This window comes from Vulpes vulpes, chromosome 6 (genome assembly GCF_048418805.1).
Source record: "Vulpes vulpes isolate BD-2025 chromosome 6, VulVul3, whole genome shotgun sequence".
Taxonomy (NCBI): Eukaryota; Metazoa; Chordata; class Mammalia; order Carnivora; family Canidae; genus Vulpes; species Vulpes vulpes.
The window spans coordinates 38,860,310-38,887,254 of NC_132785.1; positions in this window are offsets into that span (position 1 = coordinate 38,860,310).

Below are 26,945 nucleotides of genomic sequence, written 5' to 3' on the forward strand. Positions count from 1 at the left end.
GAGACAGAGAGTATGAGTAGGGGGAGGAGCAGAGGTAGAGGGATAAATCTCTGACTCCAGGCTGATCCCAAGACCCAGAGATCATGACCTGATCTAAAACCAAGAGTCTTATGCTCTACCAATTTAGGGCCCCAGGTGTGCCCCTTTCATATTTTTATTAGTATAAAGAGATTCTGTGGTTTTCTAGGAATCAATTTCATAATAGAATATTTATAGAAACCAGGTTTCCCAAGTCATCTTGCACCTGCCAATCAGGAGATAAAAAATGTGTATATTTGTTTCTAATTTTTTAATCATTTTATCATCTTTCAATGTATAGTAGAAATAGAAGTAACAGGAAATCAAGGTAGTTTGGGTATTCTGTATGGTTTCTTTCTAGCATTCTTTTGTGGGAGCACCAACAAATGTGCTGTCTTATTGTTGCTCTGGCTGTCCTGGTTCCAAGCCCTTCATCTGAGGGGTTGGTTTTTCAAAAGTGAATTTCAGTGTGGGAAATAATCAGTGAATTACTAGAAGTACTTAGCTGGTTTATCATATTGCATGAGAACTGAATTATTTTGTTTTCATTTAACTTTATTTCCATGTTGATTCTGAGAGCTTTCACTCGGTAAAGGATGGAAATCTGTCTTCTCTCTACAACTGCCTTTTTAAGAAACACATTGAAGCCAACTCTCATCATTTGGGCACCTCAGTCTGCAGTCAGTAAAGCCTTGATGTGAACGCTACAGTTAGTGTCTCTGAGTGGCAATCAAGTGGAAGCCCCTATTTGTTTGTTTGTTTGTTTGTTTTCATAAGCTCCCTCTTTTAATCTAGACACATTTTTCCTCATGCTAAAAAAATATATTGAGATATCATTATCACAACAATGTCTCCATTTAGTGCCTTCCTTATCTTGTCCAGACAAAGTAGATAACTATTCTTTCTCATCATAACAATTGATCTCAGGCATTCTGCAAAGGCTCTGGATTAAAAACAGTCACTTGATTTTTACACTGTTGCTTCCTTATTAGATATTTTAGTTCCTTCAATTATTTTTGAAAGTATAAAATCACCTTAAATATTATTTTATATTTAATTTTAAAATACAGAATTCATATTTTTATTACACATAAATAATACACAAATGAAGCTTTCATTCCACCTACATTAAAAGAAGTATTGCTTGCTTATTTAGAGTATTCTTTTTCTTAAGGAATCACCAATTATTATTTTCAAACCTTTTTGTATTTATTTTATCAAAAATAGGGCAAATCAAAAGAAATGTAAAGGTAAGACAACCTTTGGCAATGCCTGGGGGAAAGTTATTAATAGCTTAATTTTAAGTGGTCAAATCTCAACTCTTTAAAATATTCAGTCAAAGAGAAATTTTAGCCAACTTTAGACAAAATGCTTAGCATTCTGGCTATTTTAATCCTAATTTTGAGTTGGCCTGTCTATCCTTTTTGAGCATGTGCTCATGTGTCCATACATGTGTGATGTCCCAGCAAGTTTCAGAGTGATATGGAAACTTGCATCTCCTTGACTCGCTCTGCTGCAAAGTGTAAATGAATCTAACCAGTTATTTCCTCAGGCTTTTCTCCGTGTCTTGCTTCAATGAGGTACACAGGAAAACATCCATCTGAGAAGAAAATGAATTGCTCTGCAAACCGTGTCGTATAGTTGCAATAGTACTATCAAGTTCTCAGCTCCATGCTTAAAGACTATCAGCAGATGGCTTATAATTTTGAAAAAAAAAACATTATAAATTTACTCGAATATGTACATGGTTTATGGTGTATCTTTTAGTATAATGTTTTATAAATAGTGACCCAAATCTAAGAAGCAATGTAATATTTTGTTAATTGTGAAGCCAAGTTAGGTGGTTGGTTCATATGTTCTACTTTTTGAGACAAATACCCAGTCTATTTTGTAATGCCTCAGAAAATAATTTGAAATATATAATTAATGAGAAAGATTTTTATTATTACTAATATGTCTCAATTTTCTTCTACTTAGTAGTAGTAATGGAATATTGGTATATCTTTATTAAGAGTATACATGCCAAAATCCTTAATGTTAAGCATATCTATGACATATAAACATAAATAAAATATCAATTTGGGTATCAGATAATGGGTATTCCATGGAGAAATAGCGTTTTCTTAATTTACAACAATAATATTTATTGTCATATTAAGTATGACATAAACATAGTTACACATTTACATATGGTTATAACTCTTTAGTCTTCTTGAGTTATATATATATATTTCTAATTTAATGCATTTCATTCTATTGTGGTGCTATAAATTTCATGCCAAGCTTGCTACAGGAATAATAAAACAGTATTCTATTATTAATAGCAACTCCTATTTTTGGATCTGGGATTAAATGATTATATTAAAAAATATAAATTTAATAAGTTTTAGTTTTCACAAGCAATCTTTTTTGTTATTATGTTTAATCACTAATTCAACAAGCTCTCCCCTATCTAATGGCATCTATGTGATCATTGAGAGTTTGGGCAAAGGCAATGCTAAAATTAAAAGGAAAGTTCTTGTAAATGGAGAGATATTTTAATGATACACTTTACTCTAATTTTTAAGAACATGATATTCCTGGTAATTGTCAGTGCTGATTATCAATTTATTGAACCACAATGCCCTATACATATACTTCATTGATTGTGCTGCAATCATATAACCTGGCCTCCTCAACATTTTTCCTAGAAGTTTGAAGAAAAACTCTTAGAAAGTGGAATCTGAAAAACACAGCTTAGCATCTGTAATAGTCCCTAATTTCAAATTTCAGGCAGCAATAAGTAGAAAGGTATGAATGAGAAAACTGTGTAGGCTGGATCTCTTTTAGGATTTAAGTGCAATATAACACTCTATTTGTATCTTATGAACCTGGACTTGCTATTATGATGACTCCTCTTAGAACAAGAGATTTAAAATATGTATTTGTTTTGGCTAGCCACTTGTCAGCTGAAAATTAAAGGGGAAGTGGTTATTAAGTGAATGAAAAACTAGTACATAAAGTAAAACAGCTAGCTCTATTTGCCACACTTTACAAAAAGGATGTTGAATCAGTGTTGAAATAACTTGCCTATGGGTAACATGTTCATGTATTAAACCATTATTTAAATATCAGCCTCATTTATTTATTCTCTTTCCACTACACACAATTACCTTTTCATAATGAGTAAGAATGGATACATGAACAAGCCAAAGATTCTCATCAATTACACTGTCACACTTTATCCAAAGGAAAGCATCTGAGAATACCAAGTAATAATTAAATTCTATAATTATATCACATTTTCCTAATTTTATTTACTGCAAACATTAATATAGTGGTATAAGTAGGGGATGACTCTCCCCTGCCATTTCATACTTGAGATATCATAACTGAAAAAGTCAAAATTATTTACCCTGTGTGAAAAATGGAAGTTTCTAACCCCTTTCTCATAATTACATATTTTGTTTTACACTTGCTTAAATCATGAAATATCAAAAAAATAAATATCTGCATTCTTCTAAACCAGAAATTCAGAATCCTCTTTATTAGAATTTAAATACTACATGGTACAAGACCCAGATTTTGTTAAGATGATTATTTATGTAAAGGAGTTTGTTGCAAAGCCAAATTTCTTGTTGGAATACAATGATTATTTAAGTCAGGGACATTTGCTGAAAGGAATATAACTCTGTGTCCATTAGAGTAACTGAAGTTGTGGTTAAATATAAATATTTAGAAGAAATTTATCATTAATCCAAGAGAAAAAAGACTCTAATAAGCTTGGTCATACCTGGTATGGCTCTAAACTTAGGTAGATTGTAGAGGCATGAGCAAATTCGAACAATTAATTGTATGCTTCATAATCCATGTGATTTAGTTGAATTCTAAGTATTGATTCCTTCTGGTCTTTCTCGAATCAGATGCCCTCTCTTCCTAGAATCAGGTTTCGCCAGAATGAGGAGATTTACAAAGCTGAAAAGGAGCCTGGTCTTGGTAAACAGGATAATGAGGAGGCTTGCAGCAGAGATAGTCATAAGACAGTTTTTAAAACAATTGTATTATATTTGCAGTATTGTTTTGCTGTATTTTTTACTCTAATTTGTATCAGTGAAATCATATGTTGTTAATTGGGTAATGTATTCAAATAAATACTAAATGTATTTAGAGCATAGAATGTAAAGTATTAAGGTAGATACGACAAAGCATTTTAATGTGAATAAAATCCCTTGAATTATACTGAATGTTACTAAACTTTTGAGTTTACACACACACTCACACACACACACTTGTGTGTGAGCCATGTGTATGTGTGTGCAGAGTTGGTTCTCATTATTCATGGTAGTCATACCCTATAAAGATTCTGCGAACACTGAATTAGTGGATTCTGAACCATTGCTTCTGGGTGAAATACAGGGTTAACTTCCTGGGAACCTCTGGTCACAAGAACTTTGACAACCAATCGATGAGTAAGCTTGTTTCATGTGTATTTCTGTTTAGATACACACACATGCACAAAACATACACGCACACATGCACACTTTAGGCTCATTAGCATTGAACTCATGGTCAATACCACTATAATTCATGCCTAAATGAAGTTTATCTAACACACATATTTTCTCCATAATGCACACCACAGTTTTCTTGAGCTTAGAGAAAGAAGCGAGACACTTCAGCACTATGCTTGGGTGCCATTTTAAGCAGCAAAATCACTAACAAAAAACACAAAAAAAAGCTGGAACAAGATGGCATAGCATTACCTTGTGCCTCCTCAGCTAATTGGATATATATAAAATTTACACACACATAGACACACATATGCAAACACACTAATTACTTTGTAAAATTAGAAATATGTTATTAGTGAATGTTTATGCCATATTCACATGATGGACTAGTAATACTTTTCAATAAGCCAGTTTATATGGAAAAAAGAAGCAATCTGTCAATTTATGTATATTTTTATTCTTAAAAATGCCTCATTGAATCAATTAGCAAAATGTATTATTTTTCCTTATTTGTCAGGGTATTTGTTAAAAACTAGCTGAGTAGCTCTGCCAATCAACTCAAAATATTGCACATTTTTTCATAGATTTGGAAAAGCCTTAATTTTTGAGTAGTAACAAAATGAGTACCTAACTCACAAAAATTCTTCCCTAATTCAAGTGCTGTCAAATGTCGAGGCTGTAATTGAAAAGTGCAATCCTGACTCTTTCGCATATGCTTTGCCCTGACTGCTTTCATCAAGTTGGAGGTGAAGCAAGACCTGAATTTGAAGTTTCATACTCTCCAGACAGGCCAGATGAAAGAAGACACAGGACAGAGTGGACTGAGAGGAAGTCGGGAGTGTAAAGCAGGCATTATCTGATTTCCTTTTTCTTTGCAGGTTTGTGATTGGTGTCTTCACAGAAGGTTTTCAGTCACATACTGAGAACTCTAATTAAGAGAGTTATCTCCATTTGTGCTGGCTTGAGGGGGCACTTCAATCAAGTAGAACCTGTTGAAGTGTGAATAGGAAGAGCAGGGGAAGTCAGAGTGTCATCGGGAGAGTTGGCTGTCGACCAAGAGACATCACAGGATGGCTTTACTCTGGCAAAATGTCCTCAACCCAGGATGAAAACTTGAGGCAGAAATCAGCCTTTGCCAGCACACTGGACCTGAATCTGTTGATCAGAGGAGGACTGACTTAACCAGAGCTCTCAGAGTCTGATAGAGAAGTTCAAATGTCAATGTATTATTTTGCAATGAGAACTACTCCTTATTCCCGGTCTGATTAACATACTTGCGATTTTGAGACAAGATTTGCATTAGAAGTTGACATATTTTTCAAGAATTGCTTGGTAGTCAAGAAATCTGAATAAAGGTGTTTTTTTTTTTAATGACAATAGCTTCTGATAGTCTGACACATCTATCTCTTCAGTAAAATATACGTATCTCTAGGACCAAAGAGATTATATATCTCATTACACTACATGAATAATACTTGCATTATTTTCTTCTCTGACTCTCTATCGTTTTTCTGTTTCTGTCACTGATCAGTCCTTCCAAATGACACATTTCAGAGATATTACGATCAGTCCTTCCAAATGACACATTTCAGAGATATTACGATTACACTATCTTCCCAGGATCTTGGAGAAACACTAGGTTATCCTGTAAAAAAAAATTAAATTAGGCAAATCTGACAAGATAGAAATTATTAGCAATCTATGATATAACCAAGAGCTTATGTGTCACTGTATGCTAAGTAATTCAGGAAGGATCAAATTCCAGCTATGATGTGCTGGCAATAGTCTTGTGGAAACACATTCAGCTAAAATTTAATTATTTTTTTCCTTTTTTTCACTTTTATTTTTGATGGATTTTAAGTTCACAGAATTGAATTAATCCTACTTACATTCATCCTCATTTCATGCAAGCTTTTATCTGTCTATCTACTTATTTATTATCTATTTATCATTTATAGTAAAAATAGTAACAGGTGTCTGAATATTAGAAAAATGACAATAATTTAGAACTTAACCACTTTTGTGTTCTTTACCTATGTCCTCCTCTTTCATTTCTCAGACACCACTTTGTCTATTCTTAATCCTGTGCCCACTATACCCTTGCTTTTATTTTTATACAATTTTATATAATTTCTATACTGTCTATATGTATGATGAAAGAACATAAGAGATATTTCAACCATAGCTATAGGATACTCTCCCCCCCTCCCTCAAAGAATCATCTTTCCTCAAATGGTCAGAGAAAAAGAGGATGAGCAAGCAACTGGGTGTTTTGCCCAGTTTAGCTTAGAAATGCTTCATAAATATCTTTGTTCTGATTTCAAGCTCACATCACAATCTCATAAATTCTTAGTAGGTTCCAAGTAAATTGCCTGGAGATAAAAATGCTCTAAGAACTTTACAAAATGTTTTGTCTAACTAAGTTTGTATTTCTCATTATAAGTCTGACAGACATTGTGATTATAATCTAGCATCCCTAGAGGGACAGAATACACAGATAGCTTGATTCTTTGAACATTCATGCTGGAGATGTGACTGTTGTGTTGAAAGCTTGGTGTGAAGTTAAAATATCCTTCAGAATATTTTGAGATAAAAATGAACAATCAAAACTTATTTTCCAAACTTGATGAAAAAATAAGAATTAACATTCAAAATATTTAAAAAGCATGGGCTTTCGGCTTGTACTCAAACCCAAACTATGCCACTTAAAAGTTATGTATGCTTTCTGATTCACATATCAAATCTTAATTATAAGATCTCCCAGATTCTTCTTGAAATTAATAACTGTGTTAGAAGTATCTACCACAGTTCCTGATGCAAACATAACAAGTCCTCACTATATGACAGCTTTTCTCTTTCTCTTCTTCTTCATTTCAAGGTAAATTCTTTCAATGATTGTCCAACATACCAGCTTACATGTTACTTCTCTTAGAGCAAATTCAATTGCCTGCCAATAGAAAATAATTATTTTGGTCAAACACTCATATAATGCTTTCTTCTATATGGGACGCATTATGTTCAAGACAACGTAAGGGCTATGGTTTCTTTCTTTCTTTCTTTCTTTCTTTCTTTCTTTCTTTCTTTCTTTCTTTCTTCTTTATTTCTTTCTGATTTTATTTATTTATTCATGAGAAACATACCCACAGAGAGAGAGAGAGAGAGGCAGAGACACAGGCCGAAGGAGAAGCAGGCTCCATGCAGGGAGTCCTGACGTGGGACTCGATCCCTGGTCTCTAGGATCACACCCTTGGCGCAAGGCGGCGCTAAACCGCTGAGGCACCAGGGCTGCCCAGGCTATTGTTTCTTTTTCTTTTTTTCTTTTTTTTTAATTTACGTATTTATTTATTTTTATTTATTTATGATAGAGAGAGAGAGAGAGGAGAGAGAGAGGCAGAGACACAGGCAGAGGGAGAAGCAGGCTCCATGCACCGGGAGCCCGACGTGGGATTCGATCCCGACGTGGGATTCGATCCCGGGTCTCCAGGATCGCACCCAGGGCTATTGTTTCTAAGTACACTTGTTATATTAAGACCACATCACTCAACTGACCTCTCATGACAGACTCAAATTATTCAGACAACTTGTTTCTGTGGAATACCAGCTCTGCACATAGATTACACCATGCAATCTGTAATCTCAATTGTGTAACTCTTTAATAATATTATCCTGAAATCTAACATCATCAGAAGTAACCAGAAAGACCATACACCACAATCTGGAACCTGCTGTGACAAAATGAATTAAGACTCCAGCATGTCATATTGATCTCCTAGGCTAAGTATCTAATCATTAGTATTAATCAGACTTGAAGACATAATTAAGAATGTAGATTGATTCTTAGTAGACAATTATTAAAAAGAAAATAAAAGGAAAAAGCTGTTATGAATACTAAGTGTAAAACATCAACAATAAAGGTAGCTGTGGGATGCTTTCGCCCTTGCAACACTGACACGAGTTCTGCCTACTTAATTTTTTAGGGACAAATTTTCTGAGAACAATTCAATTTGTGCCACACTGTGATATGGAATTTTGTGTACACAGAACTAGCCCCAAAACCCTTAGTGTAAGAATCACTAAAAATAAATACAGTTCTGCAATGTTAGAGAATGAGCAGCTAATGTAATGATTGCTCCAAAAGTAGAGTTTCTTAAGATATGATCCACAGAAAAACTACAAATAAATCATCTGCACTGCTTGTAGAAAATTTAGATTCTACTCTTCCACTGGATGAATTGGTATGTACCCCTTAGGAATCTACACATGTTAAAATACACAAATGATTTTTTTTACACAAATGATTTTTATGCATACTTAAATTTCAGACCAATGTCCTAAGGAATTTTTCTTGAGTAGGTGATCAAAGCAAGGAAAGAGCTTTTATAGAAGAGGCCATAAGAAAAAGGTCCTTTGAGACTATCCCTAGCACAGACAGTCAAAAATGGTGAAGATGAATATTCCTGCAGCTTATTCCTGGCGATTATCATTATAAATATAAATGCTCAAAAAGTTAGCTATTACTGTCTTGTATAAGAGAAATATATTTATAAGAAGAAATGAATATTGTGATAAATATCAGAATAGCAATTATAGATTCTGCTGACCAGGCTTTAAGGAAATAGTTATTCAGATATTTTACTGTTTTGAGTGCTAATGAAACAACCATATGGAAACAAATCAGAAACAGCTACCAATATTACACCTGCATTTACACATTAAATCAGAAATTCTCTTCTGGAAATACAGTTTTAAAGTACAACTGCACACATGCATAATTATCTATGCACAGATCTCTTTTATTGCAACATCATTTATAATAGAAAAAGACTGGAAATAATCCATGATGAAGTAAGAGGAGATTATCAAATAAAATATATTGTATTTACAAAATGGAAACTCTGCATCTTAAAAAAAATCAGGGATCTCTTGTGTACTGACATGAAAATAACCCAATAGATGATAGTGATAAAAAAAAAAAATCTTGTAGAAGAGTGTATTTCACATACTAACAAATACAAGAAAACAGAGAGAACAATAAAAAACTACCCAGGTTTACACTAAATTAGGTTATTTTCTAAATTACTTAAAATTCATTTTTAAAAAGGATGTTGAGTTAACAGTAGGTGTCTATATAAGGTTGGGGACAAGACCTCTAAACATACATATTTTTTGTAATTTTGCTTTTTGACTTATGTTAATCTATTTTATATTAAAGTAAAATATAATTTATCTCCAAGTAAATAAAAATCCTTATGATACACAACTAGACACATTCCATATATTGCCTTTTTTTTTTTACTAGCATTTTACACACAATAAAGATTCTGTCAGCGAATGAAATATTTGGAAAAGTGATAAATTGTTCCACATAATTACTGATGGAATTATCACTTAATGTTCCAATTGTTATTGCTTTCTTATTTTACTTTATTTTTTTAGAGAAAGAAGGAGGAGAGACAGAGGGAGAGAGAAAGGAAGATAGAGAATCTTAAGCAGACACCATTCCAGCATGGAGCTCAATACTGTGCTCAATCTTGCCACCCTGAGATCATGACCTGAGCTGAAATCAAAAGTCAGACACCCAATTGACTCAGCCACCTGGGACCTCCTCTTATTATCTTTTTTTTTTTTTAATTTTTTTATTTGTTTCTTGCCATTTTGAAGAAAACTTTAGATGATGGCCTTTTGTTTCCCTCTACTCTTGTGGATTTACATTTTATCTATTCAAGCTTCCTTAGAGGCAAGAAAGTATTCAGACTCAAAGATTTTTTACCTGGACCAATGTTGAGAATACAAGGTTTAGCTGAAGCTGAATGTTGCAAAAACAGAAATATCTGTAACAATGCCAGTTCCCACTGGAATGAACTAGATTGAACTATAACTTTCAGTTTAGACTCAACCCTTGAGTTTAATATAGTCAGTCAGAATCCAAATCTAAATCTGTCCCAATCAGGTTTATAGACAGCAATCTGGCAACTGAAGAATTATAATTCAGAACCTCAGTCGGCCATGCCTGTAGCATCTATTTTAGGAATGAAGACAGGGAAATTTACAGTAAGTGTGTTTGAAATATTTTATTTGTAGACAAGAATGACCAAAGTGGTTTTTAGACTAGGAATTTGCAAGTAAATTCAAAGAAAATATTTATCAAATTTACTGAGGATACATATCTTCTTTTTGAAATGTAAAGAAAAAAACATTTTTTTATTTGTTTTCGATTTTGAAAGACCTATATTTACCTGGAGAACTTAGATTTTTAAAATATTATGTAACAATTGAACTAAATACATTATTTGTCTGATACATAGTTGGATTAATCTACTTTTTCTGAAATTAATCAATGAGCCATGATAGTATACAAAATGGTTTTTAGAAGTAAGTGGCTTTTTGGGAGGTTCATTTTATCTTATTTGTAGCACTTATTAGTATTGTGAGTTTGAAAAAAGTAAATGAAGCTACCACTGCTTCATTTCCCCATTTGTAAATTGAAAAGTTTAATGCAAACATTTTTTCACTTTTAACTTTTATGATGTTATGTGCTTCTTAAAGTCCTTTATGAATCTTTAAATCATGTAGTCTTCATCATATCCCTGTAGGATACAGAGAAATTATTGCTATTTTCATTCACCAGTGATACAACTGAAGCATTTAGGCATTAAATAAATTTTCCTCACCCTATCAATGATATAATTTTTACTTTACAGCCTTGGCATTTGGAATATAAAATATTTCCTTGAGCAGATAATTCTAAACTATTATTTACATAACTAAAAATATATTAATATTGAACTTTTATATATTTTCTGCCTCTAGAAGTAATATCTGTATGCCTGGGTATTACTTAAATGGATCTTACAGCTTTTAGCCTATGGCTCTAAACTGTGGCTTATTATACATTCACAATTTATTTGTTTCTCTTTATTTACTTTCGTATGCATGGCAACTTCTGAATAGACATATCTATAAATTATTCATTGGATATCACATTCAAAATTTGTGGTTCAGGTCAGATTCCAAGATGTTCATGCTTAAAATTCAGACATTCCTGGCAGCAAAGGGGATTTTAAAGGAGGAGTTAACATTGGGATTATGAATGCGTAAAAAATTCTTTTTAAAAATCATCATCCTTTATAAATATCAATCACATTATTGTACAAGATTTGTCAAATTAAAAGGATATTTTGCTCCCTAGGGCTTACATAAATGACATATCTGCTAAACATTCTTTGATGAAATCAGAAAGCAACAAGTTTTTTTGTTTTTTTTTATAAGCAAGACTTTTTGGTTTAATTAATTGGTTGCACCTGGAAGTGTAGACTATGGATGGGAATTCAAGAAGAACTTCTGTTCTGACAAGGACTGAAGAAATGATAAGCTAATCATAATCATTCTAAATCTGACAAATTGTTCCTGGAGCTGATTTTAGAAGTCTGGAAGAACAGATTTTATCTCCTGCAGGTTTTCTTTTTGGGGTAAGTATATTCCGAAGATGTTCCCGTATTGGGAACTCTTTGCAGATTCAGATTGCTTTCCACTGTGTTTCCTTCTCTCTCTGTGGTCCTATTGTGAGAGATTGTTAAAATTCCTGTTTAATGCTTTTAGGGAGACAAATGAGCTGCTCTTTTCAGATAACCCTTTGGGAAAGTATGTGATTAAACTTTATCAGTAGAGGAAAATTCTGTAACTTCAGGGATTTCTCTTCATTATCCTTCTATCCCTACCCCCACTTGGAAAGGTATGGTTGGGGGATACCCAGGGTGCTACTGAAGGCTGTAACTGGAATAAAACTACCCCCCACCTCAATACTCTCTGGGGGAAAATATTTAAAGCTACATGGAAGAATTTGGCTTCTGCCTAGGAGAGAGACATTGCATAATGGAAAAGAAGTGGAGTAGGAGTTTGTGGTACAGTGTAGTGGCAGCAGAGTTCTCCCAACAGTATGATGACGAAAATTTCAGGCTGCCAATGACATGGCTTCTGAAGTCCTCAGGCACCAGAACTCTTGTTGCTAACAAGGAGGATTGCAGAGCTTTATGCTGGATTTAATGAGTTCACTGGTTGAAGCCAAATTATAGTGAATGAATGTAGGAGATTGATAGCAGGGATAAAAGTAAAAGTCACTATTGAGCGAAAAAAATTGTTCAATTGTTAGAAGCAGGGCTGAGCAATCTTTACCTTTTGCTTAAGGTGAAAAGTTTGGTGAACATACAATGATTCTTAGAAGTCCTTTGATAAGGAATTGAATTTGTTCCTGTGACATCAGAAGTGCTTTTGAGGAGCAATTAGGAAGAATCAAGGGATAAAGAGTTTCTCTTAGTCTGCTAGTGCTTTTATCTAGACTGGGTGGCACATAAACAAAAAATTATGTTTCTCCCAGTTCTGAGGCTGGGAAGTCCAGGTTCAAGGGGCTAACAGATCTAGTGTCTGATGAGAGCCCATTTGCTGGTTCATAGATGGTGTTTTCTTGCTGGGATTCCTTTAATAAGGGCATTTATCCCATTCATGAAGGCTCACCCTCATTACCACTACCACTTCCCAAAGGACCCATCCCCAAATACACTGAGGAAAAAGTTTCAACAAATAAATAGGGAAAAAGGGCATAAACATTCAGTCTATAGAAGTGGTTGAATATAATGTTTATTGAAAACCATTTGTGGGATGCCAGGGTGGCTCAGTGGTTGAGCGTTTGCCTTTGGTCAGGCGGTGATCCCAGGGTCCTGGGATTGAGTCCCACATCAGGATCCCCACAGGGAGCCTGTTTCTCCCTCTGCCTATGTCTCTGCCTCTCTTTCTGTATCTCTCATGTATAAGTAAATAAAATATTTATAAAAATACTGTGTATTGAACGTTTACCATGTATCAGGCAAGATTTTAAGCACTTCACTTAAATGACCTCATTTAATTTTCACAGCAAACATGTTGCAGGTTTATCAGCTATTATTATTATTCCCAATATATATGTGAGGAACCTGCACTCAGAAAAAAGTTACAGACTGTAATAAAACTATCTACCAGCAAACCAGGCTTCAAATCCTATTCAATTAATCTTTAGTAACAGGATTTGGTGTTTATATTTACCTGTTGTCTCTTTCATATACAAAAATACTAGCTATACTTAAAAAAATTAGAAACTACGTTACTATACTGAAATAGCACTTTAAATAGCATATTATTATCTATTGGAAATTATTCTGCTCAGCCAAAAACATTATTATCATGTTGCAAGTGGAGATATTTTCTAATAGGGCAGTTGATGGGCAAGTCATTATAAACCACAAAATGAAATAAAAAATATTGTTTCAGGAAAAGGGAAAACACTTTAAGTAATTCATTTTTATATGAAAATTATCAAACTGGTGACTTCGTCGATCCGCTTCACTTTGCAAATAAGGAATCTGAGGTAGAACGAGGCTCCTTGATTTATACTGGTTAACTCAAGCTGTTGTTGTTTTTCACGATTTCATTTATCTGAAAGAGAGAAAGCACAAACAGAGGCAGCAGGAAAGGGAGAAGCAGACTCCCTGTTGAGCAGGGAGCTAGATGTGGGGCTCCATCCCAGAACCCTGAGATCATGACCTGAGCCAAAGGCAGACACCTGAGCCACCCAGGTGCTCCTTACCTCAGCTTTTCAAGGGAGAGTATAGGGTAATTTCAAACTATTTCCTGTTGTGCAAGGATATAAGGGCTGTTTCTAGTCTTTAATCACAACAAATATACAAAGAATGACCTCACACACAGGCCTCATCATGTTATTGTAGGTATGTATCTTGAACATTTTTCTACAAGTAGTTTATCTGAGTAAAAGTAGAAATGCATATGTTCTTTTGCAAGATGTTGTGAAATCTCTGGACATAGTGCTTCTGTTATTTTGCATTCACACTAGGAACTTTTGGCTTTATCCACTTTGCCAACAGAATATGTTGTCAAGTTATTGTACTTTTTCCTCTGATAGATGATTAATTATTAGAATATTTATATATAGGCATATGTTATTTAGAATAGGATTCATCATTTCATATATGACAGACATTTACATTTCTATATGAATGGGTGTGTGTGTGTTTCCTTTATCCATATTTTGAGACTATTATCCTATTAGATCATTGATCTTTTTCTTCTGTTTTTATAAATTCTTTATAAGTTATTCATCTATTATATAATTTGCAAATATTCACAGAGTTTTTCACACTTTTGCTTTAATGTACTAATTTTTATCAAACTTTTAAGTAGTAAGATAATTTTTGAAGCAAATAATTTCCCAAACCTTATTAAAAATTAGATTTTGGGGGTGTGCCTAGGTGGCTCAGTTGGTTGAGCATCCAACTATTGCTTTTAGCTTAGTTTATGATCTAGCATCGTAGGACTGAGCCCCAGATAAGGCTCATAGCTCAGCAGAGATTCTGAAATTCTTTCTCTTCCTCTCCTTCTGCTCATCACCCCCCCCCCATCACATGTGCTTTCTGTCTCTCTCTCTCTAAAATAAATAAATAAATCCAAAAGAAAACTGTTTAAAAATTTGATTTTTTTTTCTCAAGGATTTTTTTTTTCTCAAGGATTTTAAGGTGCACATTCATCATATGCAACTTTCCTGTTTATTTCAAAGTAGATCTTAACTCCATTTCCCAGTTTTTCCTAAAAGATGTTAGTATGGATGCTATATGTTCTAAGTGCAGGTAAATGTCAAAGTGCCAATATAAAGTAGTAGTCCTGTTACTATAATATCTATGTGCTTTATAAAATTGTAAAAAAAAAAAAAAGACTTCCACAGTTCTTATATATACAGTTGAGAATTGTCTAAATACTTGGCATGTATTGGCTCACTTAATACTATCTGAAATCTGTAAGAAAGATACTATTCATCCCCCTCATTTTGCAAATTAGAAAACTGAACCACAGGGAACAGGCTCAGAGTGCAGGCAGTCTGAGTTTCTAAACCACTACAAGTTGATTCTTGTATCCTGCTGAGGCTGTGACCATGCTACCTACTTATATTTCTTCAGCTTTTGAAGTATTTATCATTTAAAACCAACCAGACTTTAAAATATTGCCCCCACCTAATTTGAGGAACACCAAGCAATGTTGCACAGATATGAAATTCTTTCAGTGTAAATTTCCTATCATTTTATCACCTCATATTTCCCACAAATTGTGCTACTTGGAAAACTTAAAATAATTATCTAGCATTAACTGAAGCATGCTGTTATCAGAAATAACCAAAATAGCCTACTTGTAAATGTCTTCTACTTGAGTAATCACTAAATCATATTTGTCATGTTGAGAGGTCATGAGCACTGTGGTTAAAATTTCCAACTTGAACTTAGTCAGCCTGGATCAGATATTTACTTATTGCTTTAAATCAAAGTTTCCTTCTGACATACGTGGGATGAAAATATATACTTTATTCATTAATTTTTTCTAAATGCTTCACTTATAAGTGCCATATACATTTTACCTACTCTTACATCAAAAGAAGTTGTAGTTAATTGTTATACAAGGAGAAAAGATGACAACAACAACTGCCGTTTGTAAACAAGGATAAAATAACTGGTGGATTTGATTCACTATCTTTAATGAGCTAAAATGAAAAGAAAAAAAATCCTTTACATGTTTTAGAGGTGGGAAATAAAGTGTGCTACTCTACTAATTTGGTTTGGAGATAATATCAAGCTACGGTATATTTTTAGCATCAGTAAAACTGACACGGAGAGAAACTAAGCAATTATTAGGGAAAACAAAACAAAACGAAACGAAACACAATGAGCTGAAGGAGACAGTGTATGGGGAGCGATTCTCATTATTCTTACCAGTCGGTCCAACTGGCAATCACCAGTGAGGTAGATGCATGTGAAGGAAAAAGTTTTTCATAAATAAAATCTAAATCAGTGATAGCAGAAAATACTATGAAAAAATACAAAAGAATACATAAGAAATTCTTTTTTACTCTTCATAAGTCACAATGAAAAATAATAGCATAATGGACAAAGTGTCCAGAGTTATGTTCTTTAGTCATCCTTGGACTTTTTGTCTTAACTTCATAAAAAGAAAAAAAAATGACGGTTGACTTTGCACAATTCAAATTAGGTACTAGGGATACCCGGTGGCTCAGCGGTTGAACATCTGCCTTCAGCTCAGGGTGTGATCCCGGGATCTGGAATCAAGTCCCACATCAGTTTCCTTGCACAGAGCCTGCTTCTCCCTCTGCCTGTCTCTCTGTGTCTCTCATGAATAAATAAATAAAACCTAAAAAAAAAAAAAACAAATTAGGTACTCATTATAACATTTTAGGATGTTCTAGAAATCTTATTCTGACCCTATCTTTACCTTTAGATTTATCATCCTGAAATTCAAATATCTTGCATTATTTTGGGTTGAGAGGTTCAGTGTGAGGGTTTAAATGGTAAATGTGGAGGGACACTATGCCACGACAAACTTTTGGATGGTTAATAATTATGGTGGGACAATGAATCTATTGTCTGCTTCCTATCCTCAATCCTCATCTCAAATGCTCGCATTTAGAATTTTTTGGCTTTTAGAAAAGCAAGTGAATTCATAGCCAATCAAAATTTGCAACCTGCATAGGATCTCTGGCTTTATCCCTATAGCAACACATTAACATTTCTGCAGCTAAAAATGATCACACTAAGTGAGATGTATAAAGAATATAAATAGCCTGACATCGATTCTCTTTAGATTTGCCACTAAATGACTGTCTTATGATTTTAAAAATTCTTGGATTTTAGAATTCTGAAAAAGGCAATGTCTAAAAGTCATTTACTTACATTAGATAGCTAGTTATATGAAAGTTAAAGTGAAGGCATTAGTGAGCAAGAGAGTGAATACCACGCGCTATATGCTATTTGGAGAAAAAGCTCAGAAAGTGGTTTTAGAAGCATCAGAGCCTGTGGGCATCATGAACATTTTCTCTTATTCTTTGCAAGATTGATGCACAAGGAAACATTTGGCAAGTCTAGGTATATAAACAGTTCTTATGAAACATAAAGAATCCAAAGTAGTAACCCAACACAGAAGTAGTTAGACAAGAATATTATATTATAATCATCAAACTTCTAAGAGACTAGATCGTGCTTATTACAATCACAAGAAAAGAAGTGGTAATTATGTAATGTGATAGAGGTGCTAACTATTGCTACAAAGGCATTCATATTGCAGGATATAAATACATCAAATGAATATATCATGCAACTTAAATTTAAACATTTTATGTCAAATATGTTTCAATAATATTAATAATAATAAAGGAATTATATGGATTACTTGGGTTAGAGAATTTAGACCCTTACCTAAAATTGCCACAGAAATTACCTGATGGAATATATCATTATCAGTTTAAATAACTGCATATAAGTGTAGCAGAAAATTCAAATTTTGTGAGACAGTTAATAATTTTACATATTTTTGGTAGATAAACACACAAGAACCCTACATACACTTCAAATTGTAAACATTACTTTCTGTTACTGTTTTACTGAGTAACTCCAGGCAAGCAACAACACATTCAATTAACTTTATGTTGCTTAACTAAAATAGGCATGAGATCTGTCTCTTTGTATCTTACATCTAGTGAGTTAATGTGACCTTAAAAATTATTTATTGCTTAGCAATTTCTTTTTGTCTGCTTTCTAGCTAATGAGACAATGTCTATACAAGACAATACTGAGAAAATAATATTTTTCTATTTTCTAGCCTACTGGTTTCCTTTTTTATTTTTCTATTGGTTTTTATTTTATTGAAACTTCTAAAGACAATTTTTTTTTAAAGCAAGTTCTGTTTTAATGAGCTTCATTTGGTTATTCTTGAAATCTTTAAGATGGTTTTCATATTCATCTGAAAGAGTAATTATGCAAGTGTGCCAGCAAAATGTTGAAGAGAAACTGATGGCACTTAATGAGCTAGAAATTACCTGACAATATATTAAAATGAGGTACTGGAGTGCCTGGTTAGCACAATTGGTTAAGCAACTGTTTTGGTTCTGGTTGTGATCTCAAGGTGGTGAGATCCAGGCCCAAATCGGGCTCCCTGCTCAGCAGGAATCTGCTTAAGACTCTGTCTCTCTGTCTCCTTCTGTCCCTCGCCCTTCCACACTTTCTCTCTCTCTCTCAAATAAATAAATAAATAAATCTTTTTAAAAATGAACTATAAAAGAAAATAAGAAATATCAGTGTAAAACTAACAAAAAATTATAGACAAAAGGACATTGAAACAAAATAATCTAAAAGTAACTTGCATAAAAGGGAGACTTCATAGAAAAAAAAGACTTAAAAACATTGACAAAATAATAGATTACTAAATGAACTGTGGTTAGACAATTAGAAAATTCATTACTGGCGCAGCCCTGGTGGCTTAGCAGTTTAGTACAGCCTTCAGCCCAGGGTGTAATTCTGGAGACCCGCGATGGAGTCCCACCTCAGGCTCCCTGCATGGAGCCTGCTTCTCCCTCTGCCTGTGTCTCTGCCTCTATCTCTATCTCTGTGTCTCTCATGAATAAATAAATAAAATCTTAAAAAAGAGAAAATTCATTATTAAAAGTTATAGTATTATCTTATTTCATTAAAATATACAATTGATTTAGGTTCTAAATAGAAAAACAAGTAAATATAGAAAAGATCATAGATGCTGGTGTAAGAAAGGAACGATAAATAAGAATTAGAAATGATTCTTAATTGTTGGTTTACAGGTTATTAAATATATCTAAAATATTGATTTTCAAAATATCTCCAAATCCTAAATTTTATGATTTTGTTTGGTATATTAAATAAAAATATGTACATTTTGGTGTTCATTTTTTTTTTGTTTGCAGTGTATATTAGAATAGGGACCTTTTCTATTTAGCGAAAACCACACTTAGTACCCACATTCAAATCGCATGGATAGTAGAACTTCCTACATACAGCTGTTGAGCTCCTTCTTTGTTGGTGGAGGCTGCCAAGGGTAGCAATTTTCGTTTGACTCAATCAGGGATACTCCTCCAACTACTGGCCCAAGTGGCTTCCCGGAACTGAAATTGTTGAGCAAGTCTTTGAGTCTTATCAAAGTCGAGTTCCAGCATGTGTGTGCCACAGAGTCTGTGACCTTGTGTCAGGCCTGGTCAGTTTGCTTTTTAGTGAGGCCAGTAATGAGGATGTCACTAATACAGTGGATAACAAGCACACTGGGGTTGGATTTAGCTGGTTATGGAATCTAACCCTACTACTGATACCATATTGCAGGGGAATTTAAATTTCCCTGTGCAAATACAGTGAGAATAGGTCACAGGCTGTTTCATGTGAATGTAAATTGGTCCTGATCTTCATCCTGCAAATGGTTTGAGCAGAAGGCATCAAGGTTTAATCTGAGGTAGCCCACTGTCAGGTTCCCGGCTCCCAGGGACTTTTCTACAGGCCAGTGTGGGCCACTGAACTGTGACAGGGTGGTGTGTAACACACCTGCCCACAGCAAGTCCTGCCATCTTGCTGAGTCATGCCCTTTTTTTCCTGTCTGACATGCAGTATGGCATTCATTAAAACAACTGGTCAGGGCTTAAGTAACTTAAGTAGTGGGATGGAGTGCATGCACCCTCTTGTTGAGGCACAAATTCTGTATCATGAGAGAGCATATTTCCCAAGGCAGTGGTAGTGTTCCACATTGCAAGCAGCCAGAATACCAGCATCTCTAGTGTACTCAGTGGTGAGAGCCATGATCACTGGCAACTGAAATGACTCACGGGGCCAATCTATAAATATATGCAAACCTGTCCAACGTGAGTCACCAGGTTCTGCCTCCAAGCCCCCAATGCCACCTGTCTACTTCTACTCCTGCAAGAGCCTAGGTTATTGTGATTTGAGAAGCAGGGTCCAAGGGTCTCATGGAAGTTTGACTTGTCTCTTTGTTTTTATGGGCCTTGACGGGGTTATAGGACCACTGGTCCTGGTGGGGACCTGGGTACCTTGACCCATTCTTTTCTTTTCTTTTTAATTTTAATTCCAGTGTAATTAACATATAGTGTTAAGTTCAGGTGTACAATAAAGTGATTCAACAATTACATATATTACTCAGTGATCCTCAAGACAGGTGTACTCTTAATCCCCTTCACCTATTTCACTCATTCCCCATTCTCCTTTCCTCTGGTAACCATCTCTTTGTTCTCTATAGTTAAGAGGCTGATTTTTAGGGTTTTATGTCTCCCTGTTTCCTCTTTGGTCATTTAAATTCCACATATAAGTGAGATCATATGGTATTTGTCTTTCTCTGACTGGCTTATTTCACTTAGCATTATACTCTCTACATTGCAAATGGTAAGATTTTAGTCTTTTTTTATAGTCAAATATTCCATTGTATACATCTACATCACATCTTCTTTATTCACTCATCTATCAATGGACACTTGGTCTGCTTTTACCATTTGGCTAAATAATGCTGCAATAATTATAGGAGTGCATATATCCTTTTGAATGAGTATTCTCATATTTTTTAGGTAAATATCCAGTAGTGCAATTACTGGATCATATCATAGTCCTATTTTTAATTTTTTGAGGAACCTCCAAACTGTCTTCCACAGTGTCTGTACCAGTTTGCATTCTCACCAACAGTGCACCAGTGTTCCTTTTTCTCCACTTCCTCACCTCCATTTGTCTCTTGTATTTTTTCTTTTACCCATGGTGACAAAGGTGAAGCAAATCTCACTGTGGTTTGATTCAAAGCAATCTTGAAAAAGAAAAGCAAAGCTGAAAATATCACAATTTCAAGTCATATTACAAAGCTGTAGTAATCAAAGAATATACAATGAGAGGCAGTCTGGGTTGCTCAGGGGCATGATCCTGGGGACCCGGGATCTAGTCCCACGTCGGGCTCCCTGCATGGAGCCTGCTTCTCCCTCTGCCTCTCTCTCTGTGTGTCTCTCATAACTGAATAAAATCTTTAAAAAAAAAAGAATATGCAATGAGAAAAAGTTGTCAGCAAATGAGTTTGAAAAAAATGAGCAATATGCAAAATAATGAAAATGGACCACTTTCTTACACCATATACAAAACTAAACTCAAAATGGATTAAGAACCTAAATGTGAGACCTGAAAACATAAAAACTCCAAGAGAGAGCATAGGCCATAATTTCTCTGATACCTTGATCCATTCTTAATTGGGCTTTTTGAGGGGTGTGAGTTTGGAGGACATGTGAAGAGGATCCTCCTCTTTGTCTGATTTATTACTCTCACAATAGGAAATATCTTCATTGTCTCGGCAACAACAGGGTGATCATTTTCCTGTTTCCCCAATGCTCACTAACACCTGGTGTTATCCAACATTCTAAATTCTGCCAAGCTGGTGGATATAATTGGTGTCTCATTGATGTTTCGATATTATAGTGACTTTGACTTCTTCTTACTCTTGTTAGGTATCTAAACTTTTGCTTAGTGTCTTGACTATTCTTAACTTTATTTTTTTTTTAATTTTTCCATTTAAAAATTTGTTTACATACAATTTCTTTTCAGTTTTAGACATCATAAATATGTTCTTCCATATTGCTATCTGATAATTTTACCCAATGCATCCTTTACTGAAAATAAATCATTAAATTTACTGTAATCAGTTGAATCAATTTATTTTACAAGTTGTGCTTCAAGGTATTGTTTAAGATGTTCTTCCACAGTTCATGAACACAAAGATAGTCATGCATGTTTTCCTCCAATGGATTTGTTTTTCTTTTTACATTCCAGTCCTTTAATGAATCTAGCTTTCATATTTCAAAGTAACATAAGATAGGAATTCGACTTAATTTATATCCACAGATTAATTGCATCCTTCCAATTTTGTCTACTGAAGTATTCTGGCTTGATTCATTTGCAATGCCAACTTTTCCTTTATATATATTTTTATCTGTAAATGGGTCTGTTTCTGAGTTCTGTTTTTTTTATCACATTTGATTTTCGGTTGTTTCTGCACCTGTATCATACTTAAAAATATTTTATTTTTTTAGTATGCTTTATGTGGTTGGCTATAGCTCCTTTCTCAACTTGGTTTCCCTTGTACATGGTGTGTTTTCTTCCATATACATGTTAAAATCTATTTGTTGATTTTCTCAAATATTTCCTCAATTTTTATTGAAGTATATTCTCAGTTTGGGTGTAAAAACATCATACATCTTTTACATCATTGCTCAGCTTTTGACAGCTTGCTTTTGTTGTTTTCTAAGAGAAGTATATTAAAATCTCCACTGATAATGGCTGATTTATTTCTCTCTATACTTTTGTCAGGTGAGAATCATTGTGAGGCACAAATATTATTACTTGATGTGCTGTTTCCTTTTTTAATAGGTGACTTCCTTATTTGTCTTTTTTTTCCCTTATTTGTCTTTTATACTATCTTTTAAAATATATTTTCTTTGGTATTGAATTTGCTATCATTGATATATTTTATTTGAAATTTTACCTTTATTTAGATTGTGATAAAATTTATTATCCATATAGGGTCATTTGATTTGAATAAAATATATCTCATCTTAAGTAAGATTTACAAGTATGTGTTGATTTAATGACACATTAACTTACTCTACATTAAGAAAATTTTATCTTTTTGAATTTATACATTTTTATTATTGTTTAGATACATTGTACTTTTACCATAAAAAAGATAGGCAACTTTCTCATTCACTGTTTCTTTAATATTCATATCAGTTTTCCTGTATATTATATGATTTGCTTTATAAATGTTTGTTTCATAAAGTCAGGAATGTATTTTGTTTTACATTTTGAGGATCTAAATTTAGTTATATTCACCAAACCAGCCAGTGAAAAATAATTCACTTTAATGTTGATTTATGATTCATTCATTTTTTAGATAACAGTTGTTTATAGAAAATAGTTTATTTTCTCATTGGTTTCTTTTACTCTTCTTTTGTTAATAAAACACTTATAAGCATTATAGAGCTCTCCAATGATTTAATATATTATTACTTTTCCTTTTCAGACTTTTAGCTGAGAATCTTACCTAGTTATTCTTCTAGATACATTGATATATTGTAAGAGAGACATAGACATCTTTAACTTAGAGAAATAATTTCCATACTCTATTCTATTGTATTATTAGAATTTTCATGTTCATCTATTCTATTACTGTTCTTAGTAAAAAGTGCTTATAGAATTTCTTAAGTTTAACTTTTTAAATAATGCTTTATTTTTTTTCACAAAAAAGTGTCTTGTACATCTTTGACAAAAATAATAAAATTTAATAATTACCAAATTGCCATCATTTTAATGATTCCAGCTTGCACATTTTTATCCTACACACATTTCCATTTTCTTTACATCCATTTATTTATAAAATTTACTTTTTTGAGAAAGTTCAGGGCAATCAATAGTTTTGTTCAACTTTACCCTCATTGGTGATATCATCATTGAATTTCAATAGGTTATACGTTGAAGTATTTTCTTTTTTACGTTGAAGTATTAAAATAACCTCTGCAAACCTGAAATTATGTAAAATTTCAGGTAATAACTATAATTTTTCTTGATGGAGCACAGTGAAAGTTAGTAAACAATGCCCATAAACTATTGTTGTGGTATTTGAATAATGGTAAAAAATGCATTGCCATTTTCAGACATATTGAAGATATAATTATGATAAATATATAATGTTTTTAATCCAGATAAAATTTATTTTCAATGTATGCATGTAAGTTATTTAGCTTTTTGAGAAAGTATTTAACAATTTTACTATACTCAAATTGCAACTACAAGAGCAATTCAAATTGTTGGTATACCATGGCAATATAGGAAAAAAAAATAGCTAATTGAATTTGGATCAGTCAGACTAATGCATTCAAGTTTTTATTCTATGACTTATTTGCTATACATTTCAAACGCATTTTAATTTATACTTATGTGGAACACCTGGGTGGCTCAGTGGTGAGCGTCTGCCTTTGGCTCAGGGCAGGATCCCGGAGTCCTGGGATTGAGTCCCACATGGGGCTCCCTTCAGGGAGCCTGCTTCTCCCTCTGCCTGTGTCTCTGCCTTTCTCTCTCTGTGTCTTTCATGAATAATTAAATACAATCTTTTTAAAAAGTATACTTATGCATTACTGAATGATCATCAAATATATGAGTAGTCAGTTAAATTCCCCCAAATAATCCTATGCAATTAACTCCAGGTAGTAATTTCTATTATTCTTATATAAATTTAAAAATCTCTAAGAAATTTAAATAAAAAATTAAAACTTTTTAAGATTATATGGTGACAAATTATGTATCAAGTCTCTAGGAATCAAGACTCGATAAAAGTGATGTTAAAAGCTCAATTTATAAGGTTTTTTAATTAGATTTTATTTATTTATTCATGAAAGACACACACAGAGAAAGAGAGAGAGGCAGAGACACAGGCAGAGGGAGAAGCAGGCCCCATGCAAGTAGATCGATGCAGGACTCGATCCTGGGTCTCTAGGATCAGGCCCTGGGCCAAAAGCGGCACTAAACCGCTGAGCCACCCAGGCTGACCAGTTTGTTTTTTTGTTTGTTTGGTTGTTTTTTTTTAGTAAATTTTGTACTTTTTGTCAAGTCAATTAAATAAGGCTAAATCCCTCTCACGTTTGGCTTTAACATAACAGAATTGTGTTTCATCCTGGCCTATTATTTTCATAGTAAGAAAAAAATCACCTGGAGATTATTCTTTATTTATTAGTTGGACTATGATATATATCTTATTCTGCTGTGCATTTTGGCCTTCCTCTTCATCTAAGAATACAGATAAAGAGGTAATATATCTAAAAGTAGAATTGCTTAGAAAATAGCAACCTGTAGGATAATTATTGGTCATACTCATTAATGTTTCATAGTTATTGTGCTTGAGATGGAACTTAAGATGTCTGTACTATAATTCTAGAATTCTTTCTCTTTGACTGAATGGAAAGTCCATTTTATATTTCTATTTTGAATCTAATATTACCTGAGTATCTTTCTAAATATAATCCATCTAGATGAATTGTGTAATTAGGTGATATGTGTAATTATTAATTTTAAGAAGAAAGCAATATAGTAGCTTGAATAAAAATAAATTTTGTGACAGCCATATTTTAGATGCTGATAGGCGTGAAATCTGCCTTTCAGTGCCAAGCACACAGTAGTCCAAACATCATGTTATATTTTAGGAGTTAAGAGCCAATTTGTAAAACTGTGTGGAGGTTCCTCAAAGAGTTAAAAATAGACCTGCCCTACGACCCAGCAATTGCACTGTTGGGGATTTACCCCAAAGATTCAGATGCAATGAAACGTCGGGACACCTGCACCCCGATGTTTCTATCAGCAATGGCCACAATAGCCAAACTGTGAAAGGAGCCTCGGTGTCCATCGAAAGATGAGTGGATAAAGAAGATGTGGTTTATGTATACAATGGAATATTCCTCAGCCATTAGAAACGACAAATACCCACCATTTGCTTCAACGTGGATGGAACTGGAGGGTATTATGCTGAGTGAAATAAGTCAATCGGAGAAGGACAAACAGTGTATGTTCTCATTCATTTGGGGAATATGAATAATAGTGAAAGGGAATATAAAGGAAGGGAAAAGAAATGTTGGGAAATATCAGGAAGGGAGACAGAACATAAAGACTCCTAACTCGGGGAAACGAACTAGGGGTGGTGGAAGGGGAGGAGGGCGGGTGTTGGAGGGGAATGGGTGACGGGCACTGAGGCGGACACTTGACGGGATGAGCACTGGGTGTTTTTCTGTATGTTGGTAAATTGAACACCAATAAAAGTTAATTAAAAAAAAAAAGAGCCAATTTGTTTTATTTAAAAACTTATGGGCTGTTTTGTGTAGTTAAAAGAGGTACTATGACAAACCTTGTTCTGAGCTGGAACTTTGACATTGTCTCTTCTTTCATGGCCATGGCGCTAATTCATAAAATTTCCTATCTCCTGAGTATGCAACTTTTAGGCACTGGGTAAAGGAGGGTCATGCCATATTGTAACTGTGTAGTTGACATTCGTATCATAGATTTTGTCTCCAATTCTGTCTACTGGAATAAGGCCTAGACATACATTGAGAACAAAATTGAAATTGAAGAAAATTTGGATATTTATTTATTATTTATTTATTTATTCCAATGATAAAGAGGATTTTAAAACAGTATTTGAGTTGTAAGTTTAATGTATTACCTAAAAACTACCAAAATTATTTTTTAAAGGTCTTATTATTTTATTCATGAGACACACACAGAGAGAGAAGCAAAGACATAGGCAGAGAGAGAGGTGGGCTCCATGCAGGAAGCCCAATGTGGGACTTGATCCTAGATCCTGGGATCACTCCCTGAGCCAAAGGCAGATGCTCAACCACTGAGCCACCCAGGTGTCCCAGAACTAGCAAAATTCTTAAATAAAGTCTTGTTTTCCAAAAATAGTTTGAATAAACATAAAGTCTCTCCAAAGAATTTCAGTAAGAGATAGAAGTGGACATGT